This window comes from Phalacrocorax carbo, chromosome 3 (assembly GCF_963921805.1).
Source record: "Phalacrocorax carbo chromosome 3, bPhaCar2.1, whole genome shotgun sequence".
NCBI lineage: Eukaryota > Metazoa > Chordata > Aves > Suliformes > Phalacrocoracidae > Phalacrocorax > Phalacrocorax carbo.
This window is the reverse complement of record NC_087515.1, coordinates 73,950,567-73,963,773: the sequence shown is the minus strand read 5'-3', so window position 1 is coordinate 73,963,773 and position 13,207 is coordinate 73,950,567.

The window sequence follows — 13,207 nt, the reverse complement described above, 5'->3', positions numbered from 1 at the left end:
TCCCAGCTCTGGCTGAAGAAAGAAAAACTCTGCTAAAAAACAGAGTATGGGCACTGAGCATGACAGGGTCCAGATTTTCAGTGCACACCAATGAAAACCTTCCTGACAGCAAAGTCCCAGCAACCCAGATGGGGTTTATTTAGGAAACATACGGTTTTCCGCATAGGAGAGTGAGTTGGGATGCTTGTTTTCAGGTTGTGTGGAAAAATCTAATTGCTCTGAGAGATTTGTATTTAGATGCAGCTTTGTATCCTGCAGGAAGAAGACATAGCCAACAGGATAGAAAGCAGAGTGTCATCCAGACCAGAAGTTCCCTGGCTTTTTTTAACCTCACTTGAGGGTGGTGTCCATGGTCTATGTCTGAGTGGTTCCCAAGGAGCCAACACAGGCTCTTTGTGCAGGCACAGCTCTAAGGCATTGCATTCACTTACTATTTCACCAGGTTTTGTATCACTTACAGACTTCACCAGAAAATGTTTTTCTGTCTGTCTTGATCAATATCCTCTGCAGAGAGACAGTAAAGCCTTTCCCAGCTGAAACACCATGCAACCTTTTAAAAAGTGATTCACAGACCACTTGGCATCCCAAATGCTGTGTTTGTGCCCGGACACTGTGCACACAGCCCGACACCATGAGGGGACCAGAGCCAACTCCAAACTCTGCCTGCCGCCGACTCCCTCATGATCTGACAAGTGCATAGGGGTCCACAGCTCTTTTCTTTGCAGTGGCTTTGTAGGTAGGTAGATAACCCTCTGAGGATACACAGGACATGAATAAGCTGTAGAACACAAGCCATTTAAAACCAACCTGGATTACTCACAAAAGCATGCAATACGCTGGATTTCTAATCTAGAATTTGTACCTCTTTCAAGCCAGAGGCCAAATAAAAAGAAAGAGCTTGGCCAAAGCACAAGAAGGCTGTTGTAATCTCCCTGCCCTTAGCTATGCAGTGAGGATGACACTCTTCTGACTGATGTGTTGAGTAATGATCTTTTGTGTATCATTCTTTGTACAATTAGATTGAAAGCTGCTGCCTAAAAGACATATTGAGCATTTATGCCCTGTATTTTCTCATTTTCTTCACATTGAAAAATAGAGAATATAACCAGCCAGGTAAGGTGACACTCAAAAGTTTTGCTCTTTTTGCAGTACCATCCATTATAAATGTTACTTACAGCATCTATTTAACTTTATCCTGGCTGTCAATGTAGATTAAAAAGAATTCACATTTTAGGTGTTTGTGGATTCTAAACAAAAAAAATTATTTGCCTGTAGGAAAATAATAAAAAATATCTAAAACCTGTTTCCTGCATGGTTTCAAGAAATCAGGGAAGGAGAGGGAAGGATTGAGTGATATTTTTTTTTTTTTTGCAGCTCTTAGAGGACTGAACTTAAGCAGAGGCTATCAAGGATTTGACTTCCAGAAATTTTTACTGTATTTCTTTTAGGAAAGAGGAAAAGCTTCTTTCTTTCTTCTACGTCATTATTACAGTTTATTATTACATATGAGCTTTTTGTCAGATAAAATTTTTCTGGTAAATCATGATAATGTGTGGCTTTGGCTCTTGAAATATAATTTTTGAATATTTAAAATATTTCATCACATTTTTACTTAGCAGATTATAGTGGTCAATGAACAATGTGTTTACTACACAATGTAACTTTAAAACATGCACAAAACCACTACTGCGCACAAGTGTTTCTGTGGGAGAGTTAAAGCTGTAGTAATTTGGCACCAGAGCAACAGACTGTGAGGCGCTTGGCAAATCTTTATATTAGAAAGCAAGAAAATGTGGTTATCTGGAAGAAGTAATTTAGGATGGATAAAATATTTACACAAGCCCAAATCTAATTAAGTTTCTTGCCTCATGAAGGACGTTTACACCGGCACTAGTATACTAAAAACCACAAAGGATGCACATGAACATAAAAACAGACAAATGCATTTACAAATCAGGTTCCAGGTCACTGAACAAAAGATGTTGCCATTGACACATAGTCACTGGTCTATAAAGAGAGGTGTGTATAACCTTAGACTGATTTTCAGCAGACAGATGACATTATTTTGCAAAACCCACCTTATCACAAGACCTTATGTCAACATTGCCCTGTCCGTAAAGTAACACCTACTTAATAGGTAACAGATTCCAGACCTGATGGTTTTTTTACCCTTACAACTCTCCAGAGGACACACAGGAATATTAACGGGAAGCCGGCACCACTGCCATTTTGGATGGTGCACGTCTATTCACTTAGCTATCCATCAAGTGCAGCGTGAATAGGCAACTGCAGTGCAGCTCCCCAGGACACGACGCTACAGAGGGGGAAAGAGACCCATCAGAGAAAATTACATCAGCATAAACAGCGCATAAACAATAGAGCCAGCAAAGCCCGGTTTACCTGCCTTTATACTGTCATGATGCTATTTGATGGAAACCAGCTGCTCTGGTCATGTTCTTCACACTCTACCCAGACATGCCACCAGAATATATGGGCAAGACCCAAGTGTCTGATGATCTTATGATTTATTTGTTTTCACTGAATTTCATAGACTATGTAGATTGACATCCTTGCAATTAAAACAAAGAATCAATATCAACAAATCTCTCAGAAATTTACACGCAATGTAAACTGATTTCCACAAGCTACATCAGCACTGCCAGTACAGTATTAGGCCCAGTAAAATAAGATTTTTTAAAATGCATCTGCTTGTTTCACAGTCTGAATACATGCCTAATGACACTCCATCTCCAGTTATTCAGAAACTTACTGTCAAATATAAATTATCTTTGCTTGCTTTAGCAGAGGAATCACCACATATATCCCAAATCAACAAATTATCAGGTAATTCGTAATGATGGGTTATCAAGTAACCGATAGAAAGTGTTGCATGCATAGGACTAGATTAAGCTTAGAGAAGAGAGGCTTGATTGTCCCACCCCTGTTCCTAGACTGGTACTATTAGTGTTCCTATTAGTGCCTCGCATCAGAGGGATAGGATTTTTTATTCCTGGGAGGAATAAATCAAGATCAGTTTAGATGTGCACTTGTTCTCAGGTGATCCCTGGGTCTCCAAACAGATAACCTGTTCCTTCAGCTGCCCAGTGTGCCAAGAAGCCTGGCTCCACAGGGGCTTGCCTGGCAGAGTCCCTAGCCCCGAAGCTTCCCCATGGCTGCCTCCCAGGGCTCACCTCTCAGGGGACAGTTGCCCCCTGTCCTGCCCGAGGATCCCCCGCAGCTGGGGTGGCCTGGCCGCACATTGGGTTGGCAGGCAGTGAGCTACTTCACGTGTGAAGTCACCTCTGAGAGAGGCTGCCTCCCCATTTGCTTCTTTGCCAAACTTGCAAACAAAACGTGTATCTTGCTGCAGAAAGGCTTGATTCCAGTACATCAAGTGGTCTCTTGCTGGAGAATCCTGCCAGAAAGCACACAAACACTGCTCCTGCCACCTGGCAGAAAACCACTGTGAAGCAGCAAGGTGTCCAAGCAAAAGAGGTACAAGCTTTACCCTCAGTGCAGCAGGCTGTTTGATGGGAGCCGTACTCCTCCTGTGCCAGGAAATGCCTGGGAACATTGTCCTTTCCTCCTGAGACAGCACAGCTGCACCTTGTCTTCCAAACCGGATGCAGTCTGGCTCAAAAAGTGATTATCACAGTAAATTTTCCCAGGAGGAAGGGCATTTTTAAATTTATAGTGAGATAGCAAAACATACAAACAGAAAAGATTTTATACAAACACATTTTAAATTATTTTTCTAGAGCACGAACAAAAGCTGTTGTACTTGGCAATGAATGTAACAGTTACTGGTGTTGTTCAACTCTTTACCCTTAAATAACATTCATAAATTAATTAGCTGTATTGTTTTATCTGTCTGCTCCATGATGCTTCTGCAGGAAAAGCAACCACAGGTATGTGCACCTCCCATATTTGCACAGTGTAAAAATCATCACTAGAAAAGAAACAGGAAAACCCACCCCTTTGATTTTTGCACAGCCTAATGCATCCCCCAAAATAAGACCACTAAATAACACCTTCTTGTCATTTTATCTTTTACTTCTAGGGTCAGGTTCATAGCACTTTCTGTACAGGAATCAGTGAAGAGTCCCAGCTGCAGAAAGTGCACTGGATCCAGCAGCAGGCAGTAGTTGCAGTCTGCTCAGTACTGGTAAGTCTTTATAGGTCCCATCTAGGAAAAGCCACACAGGAATCCCAGGAGAAATGCATAGTTTTCAATGGGCTACTGATACCTTCCACCAGTAGCTTTCTGGTTTTCTTTCCCCTCTTCTCTATTTTACATCATTCCTCTTAGTACTGAAACAACCCCAGGCTTGGGATCTAAACCCAGGGACTTCTGTGAAAGTTTTTACCCAGATCTGCATATAAACCTTGTGAAACAAACCCAGGGATCTAAACTAGCCCAAAAGATACTTAACAAACCAGGCTTCTCTGGAGAGTTGCTCCTTCTTCAAACAATTTATGGCTTTGCCTACAGATCACAAAAATATATAATGGATCAAGAAGATAAATGCAACTATAAAGACAGCAAGGCTGTACTTTTAAATCCTATTCTAAAATGTCCTACATACAAAACTAGTCACTGTAATCCCTACATAAAGTATTCACTAGTTTTATAGACTGTTGTAGAAACGCTAGAAAACATTTTGCATATTAAACAGTGTTAAACTTTTCACTTTTTGTCCTATAGCTATTACTTTACAGTTTTGCATACTGAGTCTTTTCTTTAAAATTGTTCTGTGCAAGCTGCAGACAAACCTATAATATCCACACAGTGGAACTAAAGCACAGTTAAAATCATGGAGCTGTAGTCTGCACACTCTTATTCTACTGTAAATCCCAGGTAACTCTGCTGACCTCACTGGATTTAAACTGGATTTGTAATGAAACACAGAAATTGTCCTGTACTTCCACTGATTAAGCTTCAAAGTCATTTACTTGTGACCTTTTCTGAGCACAAAGGTGTTTTAGACAGTGTTACATAAGTGTCTTGCTAGCTACAATACGTGACTTTAGTTAAAAACTAATGATGGCAACAATTACCATGTCTCCTTCTTCAGTCCTTTTTAATATTGCTGGAAGCAAAAAAGAGATCTCATTTTTTGAAAGCCTTACAATGTTATCTTGGTTTCTGTTCCTGTTCTCTAGCTAAGAATCACAAAAGGTACATCTAGAAGAAACTTACTGAGTGACGTAGTTCGTCCCCCTGCAAAATATAATGATTGTTCTTTATTTAACATTATTTTTTCCAGTACCCTCTCAAATGTCCCAAACAATACAGCTTCTAGCACTTCTCAGGAAGCTAGCCTACATTCTTGCTGTGATCTCAGGCAGAGCGAGTATGCTGACCTTGGGAGTGTGAAATAACAGCCTAGTCCAGAGTACTCTCTGACATGCTTGGAAAAAAATGGAATAAAAAAAAATCCCAAACCCTAAACCAAGACCAGGCCCTTGACATGTACCTGAGGCAATACTACCAAACACCTCAGGGATTTTATTGCTTTGCACTACCCCAACTGTTTTTCCTCTGGAAAGCACTCTTCACAGCCTCTGCCATGGAACAATGCATCACTCTCACAGCTTTACCTGGTGACGTTTGAGCCCAACAAAACGTTCACAACACAAAAGACAGCCCCTGAAAGGTGGCTTATTTTTGACACTGGGAGCAGTTCTGATGTGCAGGTTTGCAGCATCAGTGTAACAGCGCTGGTCTAGTGCATTCAAACAGAAGCAGTATAGCATCAGGTTTGCAAGACAGATATAAAGAGTGGAGACAAGAAAGATCATGAATTCATAGGTGTAAATACATACTGTACACTCCAATTCTTTTGGTCTCTTTCTGGTCAGTTATTGGTAGCAATTTTCCAATCTGCATGGAACATATTTTGAAGTTAGGAAGTTGTTTTGGCTACATGGAAAAGGATTACTACCTGCGTTGCACTTCTATTTATTCTACTGATTAAGCTTGACTCACCAAAGTAACAGCAACAGAGCTCTTCCATCAAAAGGTAGTTCCTTTTGATTAAATATAGCATTAACTGTATTTAATAAGTGTAAAAATCTAGGTATTTTTGCAGGACAGCTGTAGTTTTCCATCTTAAAAAAAACCAATTATGTTTTATGGCACTTACTTGCAACCTGCTGCACCTGTGTAGTTGTTTAGTCTATTAGTCCTTATTTTATTTTCACATTTTGAAAGTTTAAAATTTGAAAATATGAATTTCACATATTCACATTTACATTTTGCACATACTTTGGCTAGATGTAAATGATGATAGAGTGGGGTATCTGACCCTATCTACTGTAGCATCTACAAACCCGCTGGTTCCTGATACAGAACTACTTCAGTTTCCTCCCCATAAAATTTTGCAGGACGTTGTACAATTGTATTAAAGCCTTATCATTACCCATACTGCATTTACAGAATCACAGAACGTGACACTTGTGCCCTCACCAGAAAAGTAGGCTGACACATGTTTGGAGGAAGTTAAGCAAAGCCCGTTTAAAGTCTGTGAAGTTCAGCGTCAGTTCATAAAAAGCCAGGAACTGACCTTAAAAACTCATGTCTCAATATTTTTATCTTCTGCTGAGTGAGACAAAGGCTGGTTTTAGTGAGCTAGCATAAAGCTCTGGCTCAAGGAAGAGAATGTGTGGGTAGGAACAAATCCATTTTTTTATCTAGCAATGGCCAGGCAGAGTCTGTACTGCACACTTCAGCCCCGATTCCCCCATGAGGAATATGATCTGGACACCCTCACGCCTGCTGGTGGGAGGACCCAGGGTGCATTGGGGCGTAGAGCAGGGTATTGGCGGGTGCCCAGGTTGAACCTCAACAGGGAGCTGGCAGGCTCGCTTTGGGACCCGCGGTTTAGATACCACCTCGACGTGCCTCTTCCAGGCAGTGCAACTGAGGCCCTTCCCCAAAGATTCCCCCCACCCTCACTATCCCTTTTCTGCCCGAAACGGCTGGGAATAGCAGTACACAGGTGAGGAACAAGTCACCTCATAAACCTTCTTTTGCAAAGATTAGGCTTCCTGTTAATCCACCGCTAGTTAAAACACTTTTTGTGCAATGTATCTCACATTACCAACTGGAATAAAACTGCAGTTGGGATACATTGCTTTATAATCTATTCTATTTTAAAACACAGGCAAATAAAAAACACAGAACTTACAAAGCCTTACAAACTTCATTTGAAAAGCACATAAACTATGCCTCCCTTCTGTGAAATTAAGTGCTAAAGCTCACAGCAAACTGAGAAGACCATTGGAAAGGACTAGGTCAAGTAAAGATGCATTTTTAACAGTGATAAAAATTAGGATGGGAAGCCAATAAGGCAAATCTGCATATGCATTGGGAGGACAGACTGTGGCAACTACACTGTTGGGGTCAGAGGAAGCAGCAGGTCTTTTCTCCCCAGCAGTTGCTACTACAGACAAGCAGGCAGAAGGACAGAGTGATAGATTAGGTAAGGTAACACTTCTTGAGTACTCCAGCATCTTTATTTTTCTAGGTAACTTTATGTTTTAACCAAAGAGAAGAGCATCATTCAGATTGTAGTGGCACAGAAAGAAACCCACTTGCAACTTCACCAACAGCTACTGTGTAAAAAGCCTCATCTTCATTTACACTGAGGTAAGTCAGAAGAAGGCAGAAGATTTTATATGAACGAGGACTTCCCCCAAAGCACACAATTATACATTGCTCTAGAAATTATTTGGTTATTTGCTATGAACATGAGCATGTTGCCTTTGCCTTTACATGTATTTTTCCATAAATACTGGCATATTTATGCATCAGCAGGACCATTATGCTGTGAAAAGACCCATTTCTCTGATGTTACCTTGCAATTATACAGACTGTCTTCCTGTCTATCGGGCTGATAGAGAGCTAGCATTATTTACAAGTAATGTTCTTTTAAGTCTAGCTGATTCTTAAATAAAGACAAAGTTTTTTTTTTTAATGATTGTAAGCCTATAGGGAAATAAATGGCCTTTTCGAAAAGAACTCAAAATGTGGCACTTGATTAATGACAGGGTGGTCAAGTGTCACTTACCAGCCTCTGATAATAATATTCAAGCCATTTTGGTCTTTTTCCATTATGAAATAAAATCATGCTACTACAAGCCCATGTGCATTACATACTGTGTGTTTCTACCCCTTCACCTCAGCATTTGCTTTTACCAAGCTATTTATTTTGATCTTGGCATTTATACACCGCAGGAAAATATTAACCCATGGACTATCCTTTTTCACAGCTCTGAGATCCTAATTAAACATGGAATTAATTACCTCTGCCTTAATAGCCTTGATTAATTCCAACAAGTTAACCTTTTTCTCCTTTCCATGTCCAATACAGGGAAATTTTTTGGGTGCTTGTTTATCTCATTAAAACCGCTCCCCCGAACAATGCCTCCAGGCGATGGCTCTCCCATAGCTTGGGGAAAGAGGGACTGGCTGCCTCCATGGCAGCATTCCTGGCTTTTGCAAATAGCTCTGCAAGATCTCCAAATACAGGAGCTTGGGCCGAACAAAGAATAGACTGAAGAAAGATGCCTCCCATCTCATCACCTGGCTTCACAGTTACTTCCTCAAGTCCTGGCCGTGTGAGCCAAAAGCTCCCTGACATACAAGAAGCAAGCAGAGCTTAGGAAACATAAATGGCAGATTCTTCCAGCCAAAACACAATGTATTGCTTGAATACCAGTGGAAGAATTGTGCCTCACCTGTGGCAGGCTGGAAGTAAAGGAAATACCCGCAACCATTCTCCTGCTCATGAGTTAAGAAATTAAAGAGTGGAACTGGGCCTTTGTGGTCTCCATTTAACAGTTTACGAATGAAGAGATTTCTTTAGCTCATCTGACAGCCTGCTTACAATGACACGACCAACTTACTCCATTTCAATTAGTTATTATTATTATTCTGCGTCTATTACAAAACCACTTAGAGGCTTCAGCTGCACTTGGTGCCTGATCATATAGGAACTATAAGTACAAGCAAATAAACCTCGTCTTTACTGAGAAGTGATGTTGCTTTAAGTCGGGGTCTGTCTACAGTAAGTTAGTGTGCAGTGGCTAGAGTGTGAATTTACAGCCCGCAAGCTAGTCTGCATTAGGCTTTTGCGTGGTCACTCGTGAAAGCAGAGTAAGTCACTGTAATATTTATTGTATACTAAGGACACCCATAAAGAATATAGTACAAAACAGCTAATGAACTATATTTTCACATCCTGGCTATGTATGCACTAATTTCTTCCATGCATCAATGCACAAGCTAAATTAGAAACCCTATGAATTGGTGCAACCCATGTTTCCTTTTGTGCTTCAGCAAAATTAAACCAGAAGAGCTAATAGGTTAAGGTAGGAACAGGAGAGGAGGGAACGGTATTCCAGCAATCCATATGAGGATCTGTGCTCAGGTCTTCTCCAACCCAGCTTCTCAGTCCTGCTGTACTCTGCATTAAAGCTCAGTGCCCTGCACCGTGGCTCTGATGTCCAGCCCTTGGTTTGGTCACCCACTTTCCTACTTCTCCAGGGCTCACTGTAGCCCAGTGACGGCCCCAGCTGCGGACCAGCAGAGCAGCCTGTTTCCTGCGTGCCTCCTGACTTTCCCCTGAACTGCCCCACGATGATCGCAGTTAGACAAATAGAGGAATTTCCAGTTTAGCGAACTTAATTATCTTTGATTTAAATCTTGTCAAATGCTCTTTCCTCCCGGTGTAACTAATGGGAAATTCCAGGAAATCATTAGTTAAGCCTGAGGAAAGTCTGAGTGGACATTTGGCCTGGCTGGAGACACAGATAGAGTGACCAGGCAGGACAGTCCTGGAAAACATTGCCATGTTTGAGCATCCTGCTCAAAGTTTTCAGAACACTATTTTGTCCCAGATTTTAATTCAGGATATGCAATTTTTCCCTGTGTCCCCAAGCCATGGCCATGGGATCTCACTGGTTCCTGGCCCTGTGGGAGGAAGATGAGATGGGTACCCCGGGCTGAGATGCAGAACCCCCATGCAGGTGTTACGTATCACTCGGCCTCCAGCCTGGAATGTGTGCCCCTCCTGATGCCGGTGCAAGGCCATGTGGCCTGATGCGGTAAGCATGGCCCTCATGGCATCTGCTTTGCTACCCAGGCTTAAAAGCAGGGAATAAAAGGATAATAAAAGCCCTGCAAGTTTTGCAGAGGAAAATGTTTCTGTCACCCTGTGTCTGCATAAGCTCAGCCTCTTGGCTGGAGACTGTGGAGTAGTGCCAGCAGGAATACCGATGCAGCGTTACTCATCCTCACCATCTCATCTCTAGCAATGCTGCTCACTAGAGGTGTGTTTCTTTCATATGTGTAAAGTAAGTTTCCAAAACAAAGGATCTAAATACACATTACTGTTCTTATTTGGATACTGTCCAGATGAACTTAACAAAAGTTTTTTAAATAATAAGATAATATAGTAAATTCATGCTACTGTCCTTTTAGAAATACCTATTCAAAACTGTAAGAAATAACTGCTAGAAATATTCACACACATACCAGCAATTCTGTCATTTGGACGCACATTTTATGGGATTTTCTGAGACTAACTCTTCGCTCATATTTTTTCTGCTTGGTTTCTCTCATGAGCCTGGCTGTAATTTCCCCATGCCCTGCCATCTCTGGTCAATCACATCCTCTTCTCAGCTTCCTCCTTGCTCTAGTTCTACGTCCTATTCTGGGGACATGCCTTCTCCTTCTGGCTCACCTTCTCACGATCTACCTTGCTTGGGCGTTTGCTCAGAGGAGAACCTTCCCCTTCTTACAGGACCTCTGCACCAGTGGTCACCTCCACTCCCCTCTGCTCCCCTCCATGGTGCTGCCCCTCAGCTTTGCCTCCCAGAGCTTTGGAAAGCTGAATTAATGAGCAGGGACAGCATCATTTTGAAAAGTGCAAGGCAGTTTATGTAAAATGGAAGGATGAGCTCTTAATGCACTGCAGCTATCACAGGAGTAAAGTCACCTCCCAGCCTGGAAGCAAAGTTCTTTTAGGAGAGTTTTTGTGCCTAACTGCTTGCAATGCTCTGTTTTGTAAATTAAAGTAAAACCAAATTCTATTATGTGAAACTGGAACACCGTCCTCATCACACAAGTGTTGAATTACGTGCTGAAAGCTCCAGTTGTAACCAGTTGAGTGACAGGATGGGACTGGCTACAAAGTTAGCTGGCAGTAGTATGAGGACTATTTTGGTTTCTGGAAGCAGCTAAGTCATGTTAGCAGAGGGGCTGTCCAAGCATCCTGGCTTTGCTGCTCAGCAGAGCGCACTCGGCAAGGCAGAGCTCTGCCCTGTGCCCAGGATCCAGTTGCAGATCCAGCTCGGGGGCTCCCAGGGCTCCTCCGCTGCACTGTGATCCCTGTAGGGTCTCCTGCAGCTCCCACAGCCATCCTGTTCACTACTGTGCATTTTCCTAGGAACCCACTGCAGCACCGAGGATAAGAAAAGATGTTATGAGAGAAAAGTGTCTTCAAATAATGCAGTTGCTCACACCCACACCCAAAAAAGGGAAATATTTATAAACAGTTCTGCTTTTATTTATGTAGTTTCCATGGCTCTGCTCTGTCAGACTCCATCTGTGCTTTCCCCGAGACTCTCCTCCTTACGCTGCACTTACTCTCAGCCTGTAATTTTTCAGAGATTAAGGGAGCGTAATTTCGTTCATAGACTGAACAAACTGCAAACGTGAAGAAATGTCACTCATCAAAGATGACACATTTAGCTAATTTATTATAACATTATAATAATGTTATAATTATAATATATATAATATATATTATATATATAATATATAATATATTATAATTATAATATAACATTATAATAATGTTATAAGAAGGGTTAAAAATGCAGAGAAAGTCAATGGTGACAGAAAAGACCCTATGTCTAACATCTTGAGGTGCTGCTGTCAAGTAATGTTTCCTGCTGGAACTTAGTTGTGGGTGATGAGGCTACTGTGTAGAAGGTCAGAAGAGGTCAACCTACTTCCCTGAATGTTCAGCAGAAGGACGGCATTGGTCCCGCAAGAATCAGTCTGGTCTTACGGGCAGGAGGCTTTTGTTTCCTGCCCTTATTCTTGCATGTGAGATGCATTTTAGGTACAAGGTAGCACTTCTATCCACTCTTCCAACACCGTTTCTACTGATTTGCACTGCTGTTATGTAGGAAAGGGTGACTACGGTGCAGGGTGTTTCCTGCAGATTCATGGCTGCATGGGAGCTAATGGTGGTCTACAAGTAAGGTTGAGGATATTAACTCCAAACAGTCAGCAAATCCTTAGAACATGCCCTGATCTCTGTTGGCTATTGCTGTTAAAAATGGAAAAAAAGTCCCATGCATTTTTTCTGTATGACATAGCCACTGCTGGTATGTGTAGAATATATATTAGCAAATCCTTTGGCTCTCTCTCTGTACTGTAGTCATCATAATTTTCTATTTTGAGGGAGAGATGTGCATATGTACTGGGACGAATGGGGGAAGGAAACCGTAATTGCTTTGAAAGCCACAATCAGAAATTAAAGCTCAGTTTTTAATTTTTTAAGATGTCTTTACTTCCCTATTGCATCAATTTCTTAATTCTTTCTGATGTTTAAAGCTTTAGGCCCTGGTCCTCTAAGACATTTACTTCATCCCTTCCCTTGGGTAACTCCTATTATTTTTATCTTAGAAGATTCACCAGAATATGACTGTATGGCATTTGTGTGACATACGCATGTGTGCAGAGGAGGAAACAAGAACAGAAACGCGTCATCAGCATTCGAAAAGGATGGTACGATACTAATAACGAGAAGCAGCTCTGAATGTATATGGTAACAGACGAAGTGGGCAAAACTACACCTCTGCTAGAAGAGGATTCTGTAGAGAAGAGCTTAAAAGGAAGGTAGCCACGCCTGCTTACTTCTTAGCACTTTTACTGAGATCTTTGCTGTACAGCTTTTTCTGCCCTGTGCATTTTATTGAAGTATACACTCCTGTCAATCTGTTTTACGGACGTGTTATTGACATGCTTTTAAGAATTTCTCAGGATGATCTTCAGCTTATATGAGGGCTAGTAAGATTTCAGTACCCTGTGTCCTTGTCCCTCACAAGACATCACTGCACAAACTATTCCAAGGAATTCTTTCAGAGGGGGCACAATGCTGTTGGCCATAAAACTAAGGGCAGCAGATGG